The 21,946-nt window shown below is 38.8% G+C and overlaps 1 protein-coding gene and 1 non-coding gene across 2 annotated transcripts in view; one reads left to right on the top strand and one right to left on the bottom strand.

Moving 5' to 3' along the window:
• SVEP1 (sushi, von Willebrand factor type A, EGF and pentraxin domain containing 1) overlaps positions 1–21,946 on the top strand; it is a 162,297-nt gene that overhangs the window by 4,999 nt on the left and 135,352 nt on the right. The window lies entirely within an intron of this gene.
• Positions 17,043–17,114, bottom strand: TRNAA-GGC (transfer RNA alanine (anticodon GGC)). Its single transcript has one exon. It is a non-coding gene; the product is annotated as a tRNA-Ala (tRNA).

Here is a 21,946-nt window from a genome sequence, read left to right as displayed (position 1 = left end):
CACTGAAATCTGGAGTTAGTACAGATCCTTCCAGAGACACAATCAGTAGAATGGGGGAAAAATTTAGCACCTTGAGCTTAATTACGTGAAAACCTTTACAAAATAAATGAGAAGCTCTTCTTTCCAAGGCATGATTGCTTCACAGGGACCTTTCTTCTTGGTTTTTCTTCCCATCACGTATTTATAAACCGTGTCTTCTACACAGTGTATTTTGGATTGGCCCCACTATGAATGCAAGACTCTCCATCTTGGAAGCATGTCACAATCAAAATAAAATCAGAGCTCCTCAGTCCCACTTCATATTTGCTAAATATCCATTAAACAAACATAATGTGGAGCTTCCTTTGAAAAATATTTCTGCTTCCTTTATTGTTCCAGAGTTCCAGAAATATGATCCTCTGGTGGGGAATGTGCTGTCTTGCCAAAAGTCTGAGCTTTAGATGGCCAGAAGACTGGGAGTCGGTAGGCAGAAACTCTCCCTAGCTTCAAGGGAAGGATATCATGGTCATATGGCCACATTGGTACACGTTCCCATCTTTAGCTGGGGAATAATCTGCTCTCCCAGGGAAAAAAAAGTATCTACTTTTAATTTTTCTAATAAAATCTGAAATTGTGTGAGATGCCACTAGATTAAAACCTTGGTAATACAATTAGAGCTGTATTATTTTCATACAATGGACCAATAATAGCCCAGGCAGCAGTCTTTCTATGGCTCAAATGCTGAAGGAGTAAGGGAAGTCTGGGTTCTCCTTTCCTACTGGAAAGGGTGGGGAGTCATACAATCTGTAGTGGATCCAGCTGTGCTAAACCCAGAGCCTGACTGAAATGTCAAGAATTGCTCCTTGTTGAAGGAGCTGAGTTCTTTTTTGATGCTGAAACGATGACCTTTCTAAATGCGCCTCTGAAAGCAGTCTCTCTTTCGTGCTGCTTAAACTTTTTAACAATTCTCATATTGCCTGGGTCTTATACAGGAACTTCTTTTGTAATCCCATCAGCACTTTCGAAGTGTGAATGAATGAATGAATGAACGACTCCTCAGTGCATACAACAGATCCAGACCTCTTGTATATTTCCCAGGCGAAGATGTTACTGAAATCCATTTGGAGAGAAAGAAAACAAATAATTCTCAAATAGTGAACTCAGATTTCTTCTTAGTCTAGCATTTGCATGTTTTATTTATTAGTTTTATTCCCAGCATGCAGAACACTGTGATACGTAATAAGAATGCACACCTAGGCTACTGTTCAAGATGCTTATCATTGGCTGCCAGTATTGTGTTTGGTTGAAATGTATCATGAGAGTACTTGGTCAAAGACTGAGTGCTTAAACATGGAAGGAGGGCATACTGCCCTGTCCCGCTTCACTTCTGTGGTCAAAGGACAGGACAGTCTCCCCCAGTGTCCTCGTGGTACGAATGTGCTAGAGAGGATTTCTCTTAACAGCAACCATGAAGTAGAATTATTAAATGTATTCAATCTTGACCAGATATACCTTTAATTATAAAGTGATTTATAATTACAGGGTGCTTTCTGTTATGATTTTACAGAATCAGTTTTACAGAAAAGGCATGGGTACTAGGATAGGTTAGCGAACTAAACGCTAATCACAAAGCTAAGTAAAAGCCAAAGACAGGATCAATCCAGGCGCCTGATGTCATCTGGTCTCCTCCTCTTCCCGCATCCACCATTCCTACCCACATTTTACTATATTCTATAAGATAAAATGTGTGTGTGTGCATGTGCATATACGTATGTGTGTATGTATTTGTGTGTATATTTTTAAATATACGTGTGTATTTAATCTATATTGTAATTTTTGGCAGGCATTTTCAAATCAGGAGATAGCATTATTTAAAAAAAAATCTTGAGTTTGGGGCTCACTCTTGACAAATTGGCATATGTAACAGAGTATGCAACTCATGTATGTATGTCGCAATTTGTGTGTAACAATTCTGGGTGTGGTTTCTCTCAATTCATTAGCATCCCCTCCTGGCCCCTGGAATTTCATTTTGTGGTCCTTCGTTGCTCTTCCATGAGCTATCATTGGCAGAGCCTGAGATGGTTTAATCCCTTCTAGTTTGTCTTCTGAGCCTCCTTTTTAAGCCAATAAATTAGCAAAAATGTGGTTTAGCTGGATGTAATAAACAAAATCTAAGGTACCACTGGCTTCAACATGATTAATGGTTATTTCTCCCTCAAATTAAGTCTTGAGTAGAAAATTCAGAGCTAATAAGGCAGCTCTCTGATGTTTTCAGGGACCCAGCGTCCTCCCTTTCAGCCCTCTGCTCTATCATCTTCAGAACACCTCATGGTCCAAGATGGCTGTTGAAGCTCCTGCCATCAGGGGCTCATTCCATACCCCAGGAAGGAAGAAAGGGCAAAGACAGTCACATTGCTCTTTGAGAAGACTCTGTGGCAATTTATACAATACTTCCACAGATATCTTATTGGGGAAAACTTGGTCTCATGCCCATCCTTAGTTTTATGAAGTTTTATCATTGAAGAGGAAGGAGAGGGTGGATATCAAACCAATGTGTCAGGAAGAGTGTGTATCTAACCAGAGAAGTGTCTAGAAATCTCACTCCATTTCTTCCTCAAATGGCACTGGCCTGTCCCAGCTCAAGATGGAAGAGTCAAGCCTTGCCTAACTAAAAAATACCTTTGTCCTTGTGCTAGGTTGTACTTTTCTTCTTCTTCTTCTTCCTCCTCCTACTCCTCCCCCTCCCCTCCTCCCCCTCCCCTCCTCCTCCTCCTCCTTCTTCTTTTTTCAGTAAAATCTATCAAAGGTCCTGAGCAATCCATTTAAATTTTGAAACAGAAATTTGCTATGTTAGCTTCCCAGCAGCTTCTTAAGAGTATGACATTGACTCCCAAATAAAAGATTATACAGAGAGTGATGGGGAAAAAAAGGAAACCCACAAAGGATAATCAATATTTTCTTGTTAATTTAGTAAACCTAAATGAGTATTTCTCAGGAAAGCACGGTTCTTTGGCTTTTTAGAGGAAGCTGGCAGGTTACGAGACTTCTACATTAAAAGGAATTTCCTGTTCTGTATTATCTCTGCCTTTCCCATTGATTTTTAAGACTCTCCTCTAACTCTCCCCAGGCTGTATGAAGAATGGATTTCTGGCATAGAATCTGCTTACATACAGTAACCTGCTTTGGTTTGGAGGCCAACTAGGGATGGGAAAAACTCTGTGAGATGTTGTAGAGCATGAATGTTATTACAAGTGAGTCACTTGAATGATGGTGGTGAGAAAGTGAAATCTGCAACGCATTAGTAGGTGCACTTCCTTATCAATCTGTATGAAACGATTTTAAAAAGTATTCATCTTCTTTGTTATCTGCCTTTCTCATGAGGTCATTCAAGCAGTTGCTGTTTCATTTGGGTAAAGAGTTCAGCAATAATGATTTATCAAATTCAGAGCATTTTTTTCTTGCATAGCTGCAGTGAATGTGAAAGCTGCAAACTTGAGGATAGAGTCTAATTTCTCCTTATGTTGAAACAGTGACGGCTACCTTGTTTTATGCGAGTAGACCTCATTCAGAGTTGAGGACAAAATAACTTCCTACAAGATTAGTAGAGAAAAACGTTTAAAAGAGTTCTTAGCAGGACTGTGATAAGATTGAATCATTTGCTGAGTTAAGGTAGTTTACTTAGTAAATTTGCTTAGTCATTTACTAAGTAAAGTCCAAGTTGGGTATTTTTTCCAGTAGTAAGTTATTGTCAGAGTGTATAATGTACGTTTCGAGGTACGTGGGTTCGATGCACTATTTTCTTAATTCCCGCTGAAATGCTCCTAATCACCTTAATTGTTTAATACCCACCCTGCTGCACCTGGTTATAGAATATGCTGGTTGCTAATGGGAAATGTAACTCTTTAAAATGTCAAAGATGATATTTAAAATGTATATATATAAATGTGTATGTGGTTAAAATACATACACTTTTAATTTTTACAGATATGAACTCTCTCCAGTTTCCCCTAGTCCCATCTATAGACTTACATACGTCTGTATTTAACCAGCTTATATTGGAATAAGAGGCTTTTCTCAGCTAAGCAAGACCTTCTACCAAGTATTTTACCTTCTTTCTTCTATCTTCAAGATCTTGCCCTTAACAGGTTCTCTTTTAGTGTAGAGCATTCACAAACATCTGTGTACTTAAAAATTGGTAGCATATTTTCAGGTCAATATGGTAAATTGTCAGTGTGTTTACAGGGGCTTAACAGTATACATCTTTTTTTTTTTTTTTGTCTTTTGGCAGTGGGGAGGGAGGTAATTAGGTTTATTTTTAGAGGAAGTACTAGGGATTGAACCCAGGACCTTGTGCATGCTAGGCATGCACTCTACCACTTAAGCTATACCCCTCCGGGACAGTATGCATCTTAAAACTTAAGGAATTGCTAATCAAGGCACTTCTCATAAGACATCATTCAAGAGACACAAAGATTCCTGTAAAAGGATGTTCATCCCAGCATTACTTGGGATAGGAGTTTAGAAACAATTCAGCGATGGTTGGAGAAGGCTTAATAAAAGACAGCTTTCTTCACCTCTCTTGAGTTCCCAATCAGGTGAATTATGACAGCAGAGAAGGCAGGTGGAGACTCCAGCATGCCCCCCCTCTCCCGGTTAGTGCAGAATGTGGCTCAGGTGCCTGGCGTCTGAATACTGAATCTCTAAATTAGATTCATTTGCCTCCCCAGGAACCAGCAGTGCTGGGCGCACGGAGCCTCTCTCTATAAAACAAAGATGGGGCAGCCAAAGACCAAAGAGAAGGGGAGAGGGAGGGGCCGAGGAAAGCCTCCTCCCCAGGGGAAGCGTGTGAGATGGGGGTGCAGGGACACCTGCGGGTAACTCTGATGCTGACACTCCACGCAGAAACTAGAGGCAGCACGCGCCAGGTTCCAAGTTTAACGGAATTAAAACGCATCGACACCGAAATGTCTACAAGTCGATAAAATCACATTTGTAAAGACTATTTAATGACATCGTCAATCGGCTGAATGTCGTAGAACAAGCCAAAACTACGTTTTTCAAACTGTGTATATGAAAGCCCAATTTAATAAAATACATGCACTCAGAAAAAAAAAATCTGAGAAGAAAAATGTGACACTATTAACAGTAGTTATATATAGGTAGTAGATTTAGTTGCTTAAATAGATCCTTTTTCTGCATTTGAAAAACTAGTTATAATGAATATGTATGACTGACTAGGATGTGAACCGTCATTGTTCACTTGAGCACAGATGATTGAAGACATGCCTTTGGGGCATTTGGAGGCACAGCCTGAAGGGTTTGGTCTCAAGTATAAAAATCCTTTTGAATCTCAGCTGTTAATCTAAATTTTCATGAGAACTTTGCATTCTATCCCACAATACAGCTCTGAGTTAAGAAACAAAATGTATATATATGTATGATTGAGTCACTATGCTGGGCACTAGAAACTATCACAACATTGTGCATCAGCTATACTTCTTTTTAAAAAAAAGAGAGAAAATGATGCTTTAGCTGATTATTAGGAAATGGAACGGAAATTATTCCCATCTCTTTGTGTGTGTGTGTGTCAGATGCCAAATGCTGTTGCACTGAGTCCATCAGGACTGGAGAATTGCACTGGGTTGAAAGCACAGATCTGACAGATCCTTTTACTCCCTCCAGCTGTCCCTCCCCAAAAATCTGCACACAGATGAGAGTGCTTGTCTCACTGCTTGGCAAGCTCCCGGTGGGTATTCGTGAAGGAGAGGAGCCTGGATAACTGGCCACGATGTGGCACAGAGCAGAGTGTTGAGGCTACAGATGGTGGAAACAGGTGACTCCGTCACCTTGCTGAGAAGTCAGGGGAACGTGGTCCTGCCTGGGCTGGTGACACACGGAGAGGGATGCCGACCCACTGCCCTGTCAATATGTCTTCCTCTCGCTCATCAAAGAACGTTCTCAGGAAAGAAAGATATTCTCCAACCCACTGATTTTTTTCACATGCAAATGAAATAATTGCCTCAGAGGACTCATTTCCAACAATCAGCTCTTCTCTAGCTCTCAGGCTTCATTTTTTATTGTGATTTTTGTCCTGTGCAGTAAAAGGCAGTCTATTTGCCTGCTGTGGATGGAAACAGTTCAGGCACATTCAAACGTGCTGTATTTTGATGATGGGATCTCTTTCAGCGTGGCTCGCTCATGTTGACCTACACCAGTTAAGTCATATCTGCAGCCAAGACCTCATCGTTTTGTATTTTTTGTTTGTTTACTTATTTTTTAAATTTATTTTTATTGAAGTATAGTCAGCGTACAAAGTTGCATCAGTTTCTGCTGTACAGCATAATGTTTCACTCATACATATACATATAGATTCATTTTCATATCCTCTTTCATTGTGGGTTACTGCAAGACATTGAATATAGTTTCCTGTGCTGTACAGTGTAAACTTGTTGTTTATCTATTTTATATATAGCAGTTAGTATCTGCAAACCCTGATCTACCAATTTATCCCTTCCCACCCCTTCCCCCTCTGGTAACCATGAGTTTGTTTTCTATGTCTGTGAGTCTGTTTCTGTTTTGTAGATAAGTTCATTAGTGTCTTCTTTTTTCTTTCTTTTTAGATTCCGCATATGAGTGATATCATATGGTATTTTTCCTTCTTTTTCTGATTTACTTCACTTAGAATAACTATCTGCAGATCTGTCTGTGTTGCTGCAAATGGCATTTTTTTTTTATGACTGAGTTATATATTCCATTATACACACACACACACACACACACACACACACACACCAGAACTTCTTTGTCCAGTCTTCTGTCATTGGACATTTAGGTTGCTTCTATGTCTTGGCTGTTGTAAATAGTGCTGCAGTGAACATTGGGGTGCACGTATCTCTTCAAATTAGAGTTCCCTCCAGATATGTGTCCAGGAGTGGGATCACTGGATCATATGTTAAGTCTATTTTTTATTTTTTAAGGAATCTCCATAGTGTTTTCCATAATGGCTGCACCAAACTACATTCCCATCAGCAGTGGAGGAGGGTTCCCCTTTCTCCACACCCTCTCCAGCATATATTGTTTGTAGATTTTCTGATGATGGCCATTCTGACCGGTGTGAGGTGATACCTTATTGTAGTTTTGATTTGCATTTCTCTGATAATAAGTGATATTGAGCGTCTTTTCATGTGCCTATGAGCCATTTGTATGTCTTCATTGGAGAATTGCTTGTTTAGGTATTCTGCCCATTTTTGGATTGGATTTTTGTTGTCGTTATTAAGTTGTATGAGCTACTTGTATATCCTGGAGATTAAGCCCTTGTCAATTACATCGTTTGCAAATAATTATTTCCCATCCTGTAGGTTGTCTTTTTGTTTTGTTTATAGTTTCCTTTGCTGTGCAAAAGCTTATAAGTTTAATTAGATCCCATTTGTTTATTTTTGCTTTTATTTCTATTGGCTGAGTATACTGACCTAGGAGAACATTGTTAAGATTTATGTCGGAGAATGTTTGCCTATGTTTTCTTTCTGGAGGTTTATGGTGTTTTGTCTTATATCTAAGTCTTTGAGCCATTTAGAGTTTATTTTTGTGCGTAGTGTGAGGGAGTGTTCTAACTTCACTGATTTACATGTGTCTGTCCAGTTTTCCCAATACCACTTTCTGAAGAGACTGTCTTTTCCCCATTATATATTCCTGCCTCCTTTGTCGAAGATTAAGTGACTTAAGAAAGTGTGTGGTTTGTTTATGGGCTCTCTCTTCTGTTCTGTTGATCCATATGTCTGTTTTTGTAAGGCCACGTCATTTTAATCCTATTTTTTCAGGCTTTACCTTTCCAGATGAGTCTGCAAATGACTTTGAAAGACATTATGTAATTTTTATTTGCTTATTTGTATTTTTCACAGCACTGTATCTAGGCACGATTTCTCAGTTTCCTTCAAAATAGGCAAGCTTGGCTTTTAAATGTTGCCCCCAAAGTGTTGATTTCAGGCAGTTTTTGTTGGACTTCCCTAGCAATAAACACACCAAAGTTTAGGCTTTTTGTATCTAATCAGTAGTAAAAACCTATAATTTGAATGCTCATCAGCAACAGGACGTGACGTAGAACTTCCTCTGTGTTCCCAGATTTGGCACCGGGACCCATGGCTTAAACTCATGAGCACTGAATAGCCCACCTTTTAGAGAGAGCCACCACCAATTGAGAATGATACATGCCCTCAGAGGTCATGGATGTGTGCAGAACAGGTCCTACACAATCAGCCGTCCCCACTACCCACAGCCGAGCATCTACTCTAGTTTATACCATCAGAGAGTTGAGGAGCAAGGGGAAAACTGAGACAGAAACAGAGCAGGCATTGGGATCTCTGCCTTTGGGGAGAGCAGGGTTCATACTGGAAGGCAGGTGTCTCCTGTCCCTCCTGGAGCGCTTTCCCCTTCCAGCAGCCAAGTGAAGGTGACACCGGCATTCTGTCGACTGGTTGGAAATTTACTTAAGTCGAAACCTTGACTTGCTCCTGTGTCTTTTAAATGGAGATAAAAGGAGCCAGAGACACGGCCAATGTCTCAGTTTGGGTTCTGAGATGAGGACTGAAGTGCAAGGAGCTTATTTAGGAGATGATCCTAGTAAACATCGCTAGGGGAGTATGGCTGTGTGACTGGAAGGGAACCCACAGTTTCAGGAAAGGGGATTTGTGCTTCACCCCACGAGGAGCCGGTGTGGAATTCAAGCCTTAGAACGGGCACAGCAGAGAGGGATCTGGAGCACTTACAGCCCTGCTCTCATCAGTCGCTGTTGAGGGTTGCTCTCTGGGGGGCATTCATTCTCTGTCACTCTGACCATTCCTGCAAGTGCATAGAGTGGTCTCCAAAGGAAGGCCTCAGACGGAGAGACTCAGATGCTGGGAGGTGGTGGGAGGGGCCTCAACAGGGAGCAGAAAGGGGGCCTCCGAGGAAAGCCTGCACCACCAACACTTGACAAAGCAAGGATGTGGGACTTTTCCAGGAGAAGGCAGGAGAACCATGGAAAATAACTGGACTTGCATAACTTTACTGGCCGCTAAGTGGACAGCTCCCTCGGTGAGAAATTATTGGGGGTACCACCGGAAGTGGCATCTGAGCAAAAACGGGGGATTCTCCAAAGAGCACACACGTGGGCCAGTGCTTGGCAGTCCACAAACACGGAAAGCACCAATGACTTTTTTTCTTTATTTCCTTTCACTTTTCCTCTTTGGAAATTTCCTCTTTCTCCTGTGGTTTCAAGACAGAAGACCCAGCATCTGAATGGAGGAGCCACCTCTGTGGCTGAAGTCCCAGCAGTACAGCTAGTTCTTTTATTTTTCCCAAATGTGGGGAAATACTGGAGGGAGGTATCTAAGCAGATTGGGAAGCGACAGGGAAACGTACCTGCTCGTAGCGCTTGTTGTCTGGGTAACATCTGCTCCCCTCTGCTCATTGAGGACAGAGATCATGTCTCATTTGACTTCAGAGCTCCTGTAGGACCTAGAAAGTGATAATTATAAGAGTTCTTGAGAAGACATCTCTTTAGTATATTTAGTATGTTTAATTTTAGTAGGTCAAGGATAGCATTCTGCTGCTCTGACTTCTAATTAAAATAAGGATAGTTCTGATGTCTTCTCAAAGGAATATTCAGTGGGTGCTTGTCTTCTTAAATGACAGATTGTAGTAATTTTAGCAGGTTCAGCCTTCAGACCACTTTCCTGGGAGAGCAATGTAAGGTGTTGAGTAGAATCTCGGGCAGGCATGAATCCTGCCTTGTTTCCCCTGAATCTGGTCAAGGAGGCAGACCCCACAGCATCCCCAGAGAGAACTCCATCCAGTGAGTTCAGAGGAGAGTGTGCAGGCATCGGAGGTTGGGAATTTGCGTCCTCTCTCCACACCACCGTCTGAGTTGCCCTTTAACCACCTCTGTAATGTCATCCTCAAAATAGCCCAAGTTCAAGTAGTTCTGTTTCTGTTCATCTGCCCGGGGCATTGTCACCTCCTCCTTGGCTCAGATGGAGTTCCCTGGGTTTTGGTTCGAGCGTCATTTTCCCTCCTATCTTGACCTATCTTATCAACCCCCACAAGTGTGATGACTTACTGTCATTCACAGCTCTGAATGAAGCGGTGGCTTCGTTGTCTTTGGTTTATCTCCTTGACAGAGAGCGATTCCAGCAGCATGTTAAAAGTTTCTTTTACTAGTCACAGTAATGGTAGCGTAATTACTGCTTGTCAGGTCCCACCCTAAGCACTTTTCCTCTGTAGATTCATTGAATCCTTGCACTTAGATTATTATTATTATTCCTCAAAAGCAGATGAAGAGACTGAGACACGGAGAGTGGAAGAAACTTGACCAGAGTTACACGGCGGGGAAACTGGTGTGAGGTACTGGAGTTCAAATCCAGGCAGTCTGGACCGAAGTCTAAGCTTCTAGCCACCATGTAACGCTGCCGCTGTGCTCTGTTGTCAGAGGGTCTAGCATGGGCAAGACCCACCGATACACACTCAGCGGTGAAGTTCATTGCAGAGACTTGAGGCAGAGGGCAGGTGCGAGGGGTCTGGGGACGAGGATGACCTCACAGAGAACCAAGTGGAACAGACGCAGGACTAGGGGGAGTGAACATTTGGAGACTGTCATTTGAGTGGACACGCTCTAAAGCACCTGATAATCCCAAGCGATGACCTTTATCCCCCATCCTCTTCACCGCCCCACTCAGTCAAGGGAATTGCTTCTCCGATGCCATTTTAAAAAATCTTTTCCTGTTGATTTTTTAAATTAAAGTATAGTTGACTTACAATGTTGTGTTAGTTTCCAGTGTACAGCATAGTGATTCAGTTATACCTACGTATGTTCTTTTTCATAATAGGTTATTACAAGCTATTGAATATAGTTCCCTGTGCTATACAGAAGGACTCTGTTGTTTATTTCTTTTGTATATAGTGGTTTGTGTCTGCTAATCCCAAACTCCTAGTTTATCCTTCCCCTCACTTCCCCTTTTGGTAAGCATAAGTTTGTTTTCTATGTCTGTGGGTCTGTTTTGTAAATAAGTTCATTTGCATCATTTTTTTAGGTTCCACATATAAGTGATATCATATGTGGTCTGACTTACTTCACTTAGTATGATTATCTCTAGGTTCATCCATGTTGCTGCAAATGGCATTATTTCATTCTTTTTCATGACTGAGTAGTACTCCAGTGTATGTGTGTATGTGTATATATGTGTGTGTGTGTATATATATACACACACATATATATATATATATATACATACACCACATCGTCTTTATCCAGTCATCTGGCAATGGACATTTAGGTTGCTTCCATGTCAGATGCCACTTTTATACAGTATAATTACATTGGCTGGCATCTCCCACCTTGTGTACCTTAACAGATGTCTCCACCAATCCTTGCAGAGACCAAGGCACTGAGGCAGTAGGAGATCACATCTTCTGTGTACAACACGACTGCTTCTGTCCTCTTCATTTATCTAGTTTTCTGAGTTCTTTGGTTCCTCTAACCCAAGGTCAGTGCTCAACCTCACATCTTTTGTTAAAATGAAAATGCGACTCAAGCAAAATCGCTGTTTTTCAGTCTTTGGTAATTCTAGTCCATGTCTCAAAATGCCATACAGTATAAACTTAAGTTTGTAAATTTATATGCCAAACCTCAGGATAAAACTTGGTCTTCCAGCGAAATTCAATTTGTCCTTATCTGGGATACTCAGTGTTCCCCTGCATCATAACATTCCTGCTTTTTTATATGCCATTTCATTTCACCAAAAGGGGAAAAAAACCTCCCTTATGATGATTTTTAGTAGTTTCTTCAGATAAGAAAACCTCATTTTAGCAATCAGCTCCATGGTCATCAATGCTTAAAAAAGTCTTTCTTCAAGTACCTTAGGTGATAAACGAGATTCATTTATATACCTCGTGCATATTTAAGGAACACCATCACTGTTCTAAGTGTAAGCATGCAATTAAATTATAAGAATTGTTTAATCCACTAGAGTTGTTTAATCCATTAATTACTATAAATTATTATAGTAATTTTAAAAGTTAGCATCTTTGAATGATGATGGATGTTTAAATATTACTACAGTCATTGATTATAATTTAAGTATATACATGTAGTAAGTCCTCTAATCTATGCAACTCAACCGTAACTCATTTGGGGTTGAATTTCAATTTTTTAAAAGATATGAAATGCAGTCTTTTGCCCTATAATGTTAATTAGTCATTCATACAAACTGAAATACAAAACAAAACTAAGAAAAGGAAAACAAAACAAACTTCCAAATGTCATTTATTTGGAATGCTAATAAATGTCACAGTTAAATGTGGAGATAAATTTAGGATAATTATAACAAATGAAATACACAGTAAGTTCATGAACTTAAAATCTCTGCTCATCTCCACCCCCTCTGAGTCTCCCATATGTCAGTACATTTGACTTGAATTACATCTGGCTTGTTGAAAAGGCGGGTTGTTCCTAAAACCCAGATATTTGCCATTTAATGATTAGATTCTCCATGTCTTCAGTACATTCTAAGCTCCTGCTAAACTTTTCCTTCATAGATACTCTTAAAATACCTGGTAAGAAGACGTCATTTCTTTCCTGATAGCTTTGAATCATACGTAGCATGTTTCTACTTTCTCAGGTGTATCTTTACACTTGAATTCTCCCTGTCTCTACACCATGTGTCCTAACATTTGGTGCTGTTTTGGAAGGACAGTTTGACCTGATAAGTTTCCAAAGCAGATTTTCTGCTGAATAAGTCTAGGCATGGCATTAAATTCTTCCTTTCCCTCATAGCTTGTTTCTTCTGTAGTCCGGGTCAGTCAACAACCATTTCCCCCGGAGAACCACACCCATCCTCCTCCTCAATCCTTTGCCCATGTCTGGAGGTTGTCCATTTCTGTGCAAATTGAGGGTAGTAATCCAGTGGTTGAGATGGACTTTTATATTTAGTCTCCTGGGAACTTGGACTCAGACACAAAGTGCTCTGAGAGAGTAGAATTTTTTCCCAGTAGGTAGGAAACAGAGTTAAGTCTATGCACAGAGAACCAGAGAAACCCCCTTGGTGTGACAAGGAGCGAATGAAGAAGTGTAGACAGAAGCTGAGACAAGGTATAGCATGACCCCAGAATGAAACAGATGGGAGCGTACAGGGGGTAATTACCACCCTGGTTCCTGCGACTTAGTCATTCCTGGTTCTAATCTGTCTTGGAACCCAATTCTTCTTCCTGCTCTTGGGTTTGGAGAGATATTCCTTATATGCTTCCAATAAACCCCCCATTTTGTTTAAGCTAATTCAGTGGATATCAAGTTTTTATTGACCATCATGTGTGATGAAAACATCTTTCATCAATTTTTATCTTGAAACTTTGCCGATACTTTTTATTCAAGGGTAACTATTCGGAATTTTTACTAACTTCCATTTGCAAGTGTTTCTCTAAAAATGATTTTTGCTTCTTTTCCTTTATTATGTAAATAATATACCAATGAATAGTTTCAGATAAAACAGAATAATATAGTAACTATCATAGTTTTTGTGTTTTAAACTTCTTCTATATTGTGTGAATACATATATAATTGTGTATAAATATGTAGTAAAAACACCTTTATCCAGTTTCATTTTTAAGGCTGCGTAATGCAGATTTCCCCATACAATCGAATTCTCCTAAAACTACCTTTCAAGTTTATTGTATCATAATTGAATTTTTAATTATCACCAGTCAGTTGTTACGACAGAACTTTGCAGTTAAAACAATTACCCTTGTGCATACCTTTCTCTGAGCTTCTCAGTATTTCCTTTCAGTTTGATTTTCTTTCCTTTGAAATATGAAAAAAAAATTTGTCACACATTTCCATTTCTTGCCTCATTTTATTAGCTAGATTTCCCACATAGAAGTGATGGGACCTTCTAGTCAAGTTACTGAATTTGATGAGAATGTTTCAAGCGTGTTTTCGCCCATTGGTTTATGATAGCTGTCTCTGTCACGTGAGTAAGTGCCTCTGTATTCCTTGCCTGAGTCGTTTGTAAAACCGTAAACTGATGCTCAAGTATCATCTGAGGTCTTCTTACTTTCTCCTTTGACCGCTTGATGTGAGACACATGAATAGACTCTCTAGTATCTTTGACTTTATGGGCTAATTGCTCCTCGGTCATATTGTGTAGACGTTTAACATGTTAGCGGAAATCCTTTTATAAATGTATTGAGAACAATATTAATCATCAATTTGACTTTGATTTTTTAAATAATTTTAAAAAATTCTTTATTTTATTTTATTTTATTTTATTTTATTTTATTTGGTAGTGGGGAGGTGATTAGATTGCTTCTTGGCTGTGCTTCCCCTGTTTGGTCCCTGTCCCCACATGCATCTGCTGCCAGCTTAGACGTCGGGTGGGCCCTGGGCCACCGTCAGAAGCTGGTAAAGCACTTTGTACCACAGGTTCTTTGAGGGGAGGATGCCCATCCCTTCTGGAATTTATTTACTTTTTATGGAGGTACTGGGGATTGAACCCAGGACCTCGTGCATGCTAGGCACACACCCTACCACTGAGCTTTACCCTACCCACCCTTGAATTTGATTTTATCATTTTGTAGTAAATTAGCAGTTTGAGTGACATCATTTTTTACCTCTTCCATTGTCATTCAGATTCTGATGACTTGACTTTCTGCTATCCAGATTTTCTTATTCCTTGCCTTTTTAATAGAATAAACGATGGAGTTTGGCATTGCTGGAAATTTGTTTGTTCTGTTGCGTGTTTATTCTGTTGTTTCCTTACAGTCTGGATTAATTCTGCTACTCATCAACTCCTTTGCACATCATTTCCCAATTTGATGTACTGTCCCAGCGGGTCCACTTCAGAATGTTTTGTGTCCATGTTTAATAACTAAAGCATGTATGTGGGTGGAAAACCTCTGTGGCCATAAATCTGAGATTAAGTTCTTTTTCTGACCCCCTTGTTCTTCTGTAATTTGGCTAGACTAGACTATAATAAATAGCCTAAATGTTACTTAAGCCAACATTTCTTTTTCATTTTAGAATTTCAGTCTAGGAAGCCTGAGTAAATACTTAAAATAAGTGAGACATACTAAATACAATTGATTTGATATTACAATATAAATAGGAAGTCTCAGTTATTACAGAATATTCTTTCCAGCTATATTTTTGTGATTGTTTTATTTTTTGTTGTTTGTTTTTAGTGAATGGTTCTGTTGTATCATTATGTATTATTATGATTAAAATAATAATAAACTAATAATATGTATGTATTAGTATGATTAAAAATCCCTAGCATGGTCTTTCCATGGTATATAATAGAGGCTCAGTATAGATTTGGTGAAATAATATAACATTTATAAGACTTTTCGTTTTGTAATTGCAGAACAGGATTTACTGGAATGACAATTTGGGCCTAGAATTTATTAGCTTATTCTTTATGTTGGACATACAGCTAGTGAAAATGAAGGCATTTGCTTGTTTACTCTTTCATCTACTTTTTCATACTTATTTTTTGATCATCAGTAGAGTGAAAACATGAGGCAGCCTTGCCATACGTTATCTTGCTGTCTAGCTTGGGATAGGGCCAGGTAGACGTGTTTAGTGTAATTATGATGGTGTCGGTCTAAGGGAATGTACTTGGGGGTGCATTGAGGTGGATTTAATATTTGGGAAAGTTTCAAGGAGGAGATGAATTTTGATCTGGAGTTTGAGGAAGTGGTAAAAGTAGAAGTCGAGTGGGTGATAAAGAGAGAGTTGTTAATTTCCAGGCAGAGCCAACATAAAGAATGCATGGTATGTTTCAAGACCTCCAAATGGGCTGGTATAGTGAGCAGATGGTGTAAGAGGTAGGTTGGGGAAGTAGGCAGGAGATAGGGATGCGGTAAAGGATGTGACTGGAGGTATTATTTAGGACTAGATGATAAAAAGACTTGTAAAGAAATTTAGACATTATTTTGTAGACAGAAGGAAAATGATGGAAATTTTAAACATGATTAGATCAGTATTTCAGGAGGATGACTTGAATGGCAGGTCAGATAATGGATTTGAAAGAAGAGCAGCTTTAGCTAGAGATGCTCTAGACAATGTTGTTTTTCGGTTTTCAGTAATTCAGACAGAATCAATGTCTGGTACCTAAACCGAGGCTGGGCAGTAGGATTGTGAGGCAGGTAGGTAATTCAGAGGTGAAGTGTATAGGTCTGGATGGGCTGCTAAAGGTGGTAGATCAGAAAGGAAGGATCATGGTTTAGTCTGATATTGCAGACTCGTAAAACAGAGTCAGTTATGGTGCCATATTTGACATGTTTTAAAAACAGGAGGAGGGGACCCTTAATTGTGCATGGAGAGGATATACTGAGTTTGAGAGACGTGTGGTCCACTCAAGCAGAGGTGTCTACTGGGCCATTGCAACTCACATTGGGAGTTTGAGTTGATTTGGCATAGATTTAGGAGTCATTAGTCGACAAGTGAGACTCAAAGTTCTGAGTTCACATGACATTCCCCAGGGGAAGCATAGAGGAAGGAGAAAGAGAAAATTTGGAAATGATATAAAACTACAAAATAGAAGTAAATAAAACCCCATAAATGTACTACCAGGAGGTAGTCGACATTTTGATGTACACGCTGTTGGTCGTGCTCATGTGTACGTGCACACGCATGCAGTATGTTCACACGTACGTGCATGCTAGTGTAATAAAATCATTGTTTTGGGTTACCTACTTCTTAAATTTAGTATTTTTCAGTAATATTATTATAAAGATATTTTGTGATTGCCCTGTAATTTAACCAAAATGTGTTGTTGGAATTTAAATTGTTTCCATTTTTTTATTATTGCAGCTCTTTCTGGGATATACCTCCTTTTGATCACTTTTTTTGTGTTATCCATGGTTCTTTCCTGAAGATAGTCTTAGATACAGAATTGTAGTTCAAATCGTGTGAAACTTTTGAGGCTTTGGTCACTGTGTCCCACTGTGCTCCCAAATATTACCCATCCAGGTGGCATTCCCAATAGAAGTAACTGTTTCCCCACATAGTTTACAACTTTTTGTAATTAATTTTTTTATGGAGGTACTGGGGATTGAACCCAGGACCTTGTGCATGCCAAGCATATGCTGTACCACTGAGCTATACCCCCACCTGCCTACAACTTTTTAATTTAAAACATCTTTGACCATTTAAGAAGTGAAAAAATAGTATTTTCATTATTGAACTTACCTTATTTTGGTTATTAGTGAAGTTAAATCTTTTTCACATTTTCTAATAAACAGAATTCCTTTTTGTTTTAGTCTTTATTTTAAAAAACCTGTGTTTCTGTTATTTTTCTCATTCTTTTCCTTTAGAGATAAATAAAAGTTCTTTATATTTTAAGGACCTTAATACTCCATTTGATAAGCATGATGAATATATTTTCTAGTTTGTTCCTCGCTTTCTAATTTTGATTTTTGAGAAGGAGTGGAAACTTCTAGAAATGGAATACTTATTGTGGTTTTGTCTTCTGGTCCTGGCTGGAGATTTCAAAAGGATTTTTAAATAAGAGTGAAAATACTTAGAATGGCTGACTTGCTCCTTATCGAATTGGGAAAGATGCTGGATTTTCACAGCTGAGTGTGATTTACACTGTGCTTTGCGACAGATAACTCTTTCATTTGAGGTATCTTTTTATTTCTGATTTTTTATTCATAAAAAAGCAGAACTTAACTTTATTGAATGGCTTTTTCATATTTTGGATTATTATGTTCTTTAATTGGCACAATTATTGTGTTGTATTATAGCAGAAGACTTAATTTTAATCTATTTTGGAATTTGAAGAATAAGCCTGAGTGAGTAAAGGAGAAAGGTCTTTTGAATGTTATTTGAATTCAGTCTGCGTGTATTTAGTTGAAATTATGCATCTTTGTTTATAAATGAGATTAGTCAGCTACTTCCTGCTGTATCTCATTACCACCGATGTGAATTTCTAGGTCTTTCATTGTCCTTTTGGTTCCCTGGCATTATTACTTTATTATCAGATCCCTCCCCCACACACCTCTTTTCTTTTCAGCCTGTTCTCTTTCTGTGGTTTTAGTTCCTGCTTCGTACAGGCTGTGCCTTTCCAAATCCTAGTGATGCAAGTCCCATTCCACGGTGCTTACTCTCTTCTTATTTCAGTATTAAATTCGGTACTTTTGTAAATCTTTAAGTTGCCTTTGCAGTTCTTGAGTTTACAGAGTATTTTTAAGGCCTGGCTTAGACTTTTTGTGTTTTTTCCTTTTGGGATGAGGCTCCATCTTTCTCGACCTACCTGGTCCAATGTTGTAGCCACTGTCTAGATGTGGCTATTTAAATTTAAATTAATTAAAAATTAAGTACAATGATGAATTCAGTTCCTAAGTTCCAGTAGCCTCCTTTCAGGTGTTCAGTATCCACATGTGTCTAGTGGCTACTGTGTTGAACTGAGCAGATAATATGTCAGTCCTTAGAGGAAATTCTGTTGGGCAGTGCTGATCTAGACCCCTTGTTTCCAGACGCAGAGGCTTATTTTTAACCGTCTTCACTGATCACTTGGGTAGGTTTTCAATTTGTTTTAGTAATAATAATAGTAGCAAATTTTATAGCCATATATTCCAACACTCATTTTATTCACTTGTTTTTTGTTTGGTGCAAACACTGGATATCTCTTCATTCATGGATGAGGAAAAAGGAAGACCAAAAAAACCTTGTATCAGGCTTCTTTGAAATTTTTTTGCTAAATAAAATAAAGGTAGAATATAAGATCCAGATAAAGTTCAAGAATTCACTATGAAAAACAGAACTAAATCCTAGAAAGCATTTGTTGCGTTCACTTATTAACATAAATAAATAAAACACTGATCCAGGAGATGAGAGATGAGATAAACAAAGGACTGAAATGAAAACAAAACTGGCTGAGAAGCTGAAAGGAACAAAGAGAAAACTGTGCAAAACAAAGAAATATTGTAACAAGGAAAATAAATGCAGTGCCTGGATTAATTCTTAATTAAAAGTAGAAGGGGAAAGAAACAACGCTGCGTAAAACCAGTGATATGGAAGAAAAACTTGCGACATTTCTACCAAATTCAGAAGGAAGTAGGATGAGATAAAAATGAAAAAAAGAATAGAATATTCCAGAAAATTATGAACCAGCACAGGAATAACTTCTTTTCCCAGATATACTCTTCAGAAATATAAAGCAATAAACGTTCCTTGAACTGAAGAATATTTGAGTATTCAAATTTGAAATATTAACTCCATAGCAGATGAAGCTTGGTGACATTTTGGAATTTGAATGATGAGGAAAGTGTTAGAAGTTGCTTATGGTGTCTCGTTTGTAATTAATGTTTCCTCCCATGGAAAAAAAAATATATGTGGAAAACAAGTTGAAACACTGGTATTGTTTATTAGTTTTCTGTTCCCTGGAGGAAAGTGGCTCTGATATAGTCACAACGTGTATCAGTTCACAAAATCAATTTTTTAAAAAGATAACTTATGAGTTTCTCTAGTTACTATCCTCAGTCCAGGTTGGCCACCGTGGGTAATTGCAGCTCAGGTTGTGATGAGGTTGGTACGCTGTTTACATGCAGTTTAATGAATGGATCCCAAGGGCAGATATTGTCCCCACATCAGCTTTGTTGTAAGCTCTCTTTTTCTTTCAAGGTCATTTTTCAAAACAGTCCCCTTGTGGCCTGACTTGGAGGGGCTGGGGGGCTGGGGGCACGGTTTGCAGTCTTGTGTAATGGTGATGGATCTCGGGTGTTAGAACAATGTTACACAACCCCGCATTTTTATCATTCTAATGACTATTACTGGACAGGGGGAGCTTACTTCCCTGCCAGATATTTATACAAGCTAATCAGAGGCTTGATACAATACAGATGGTGATAACCTTTTGCTATACAAAGTCCACGTTGAGTTTTTTTGTTGGCAGCAAAGGGTTTGCCTCATTCAGTATTCTGGACCAAAATATTCAATTTCTTGAATGTCTTTCAAAGGATTCCAGATGATGCAAACAATTTTAGGAATACTAAAAGGAGAATCAAGAGTTGGTCCTCTACCACATTCCTCAAATATTGCCACAGATCTATTTACTTCTTAGATCTGTGGAATGAAAAAACATTTTTATTGAGTTATGTTTTTATTCAAGTACCATGATGCACAGAGATTGGGGAAGCGGGGTAAATCATCCACTCCTCCTCTATCTTTAAAGTGCATTCCAAACCCAGATCTTGTGTTATTCTTTACTTGGACTACCCGTCCTGCTAGTCCTCTATTTTAAGCTTAATATATTGTCTTGCCAACAGATTTAATGGTTCCTGTAAGTACTCAGCAGTTCTCTGCAAGAAGAGAAGAAAAATAGGATCACCGCTTAGAGCGTTCTGTATGGGGTGAGCGGTACAGCCAGAAATCTCTGCAAATCCTAACCTAGATGTTAAGGAATGCTATTGACATGAGCTAAGATTAATATTACGGGTTAGTATTTATTTGTGTCTGAAGAACAATTAAGGCACAGAAAGGAAGGTCTTCTTTGGTACAAAACTGTACCGAATACAGCACACACACACCCTATACGTTCCCACTGCTTGCTCAAGACCAACTCACTCAAGTAACTCTCTCCAGAGTACCCTAGAGTTTGTCCAGTCCACTCATTCATTCATTCATTGAATAAATGTGTATGAGCACGTAGTCTGTACCAGGCACTGTCAGGAATACCATCCTGAAAAGGACATTTACTTTTTTGTTTTTAATCTTTTCCTTCTTTACATCAAATTTGTCTTTTTTTTTTTTTTTTTTTTAGTGTCTTGCTTACAGTTAACTGCCAAGCTTCGGGGAGTGTCCGTGGATGTTAGGTTATGATTTCGGAGTGGAACAACTCAGAATGAAAGAGTCTGTCACGTAGTAAAGAGCGAGGATGGTGTAAACACAACTTGCCACATCTTGGAGTATTAGAACTAGGCGCTACTCTTTGAAATCTGATGTCTAATTTTAAAGACAAAATAATGTCTAGGTCTTGCCATCCATAGCAAATAACTGGATTTTTTTCCACCAGTGGTGATGCTGCACTAAAAGACGTGTGTGTGTGTGTGTGTGTGTATGCTTTGATTTCTTCCAATTATCGTTTACATTGGTAAGGCTTTTCCCTGGGGTGTGTACTAACTGAAAATGTAAATATGTTCACACACACGAATATATATGTGTGTGTATCATACTTGCTACATTTAAATTCATTCCAATTATTATTTTTATTGATACTCAAGTTGCCCCTTATTTGGCCAGAAGGAGCTTCTTCAGGCTGGCCTCTGATTCTCTTTAGCATGTCCTTATAGCCTTGAAGAGCTTCTTTGCTTTCTGTCATGATAGAATGTTCCAAGCTCATGTTGTACATTTCTTGCCCTTGACCTGAAAGCAGTCATTTCTTCACAAATTCTTGGCCCCTGTCAGTGGGAAATGGTATTTGGAGACAGCAGTCAGGGTTCTGAAGATAGTTATTTTTACTGGGGCTGGGTTCTTGAGTCTGTCTTTCTATTTTTTGGCCAGTGCATCTTTGGGATAAATTTCTAGAAGTGGGATTGCTGATCAAACAGTTAGACAGAAACATTTTAATGAAGAATTTGATAAACTAACTCTCAAGCTCAATTGGGAAAGGGAATTTTCAGGGTTAACTACAAACATTTTAAAAGGGAAAAAAGGGATGTTAGACTTTCCTGACCAGATATGAAAGAAATACGGTAAAGATGCAGTACCCAAAACTATGTGGTGTTGGCCAAGAATAGGCAAATAAGTCGATAAAACAGAATGAAGAGACTATGACCAGGAAAGAACAGATCAACCTGTACATGATTTGGGGGATGTTCCTTATCAAGTTGAATGAAAATAAAGGGAGTGTCTGCTTCACACCAAAGATTAAAATAATGTATGGATTTAATAATTTAAAAAACAAGTATAAGAGCAAAGAGTATGAGAGTATTTTAATAG

This window comes from Camelus dromedarius, chromosome 10 (assembly GCF_036321535.1).
Source record: "Camelus dromedarius isolate mCamDro1 chromosome 10, mCamDro1.pat, whole genome shotgun sequence".
Taxonomy (NCBI): Eukaryota; Metazoa; Chordata; class Mammalia; order Artiodactyla; family Camelidae; genus Camelus; species Camelus dromedarius.
The sequence above is the reverse complement of the archived record's forward strand: the minus strand, read 5'-3'. Positions and strand labels throughout refer to the sequence as shown.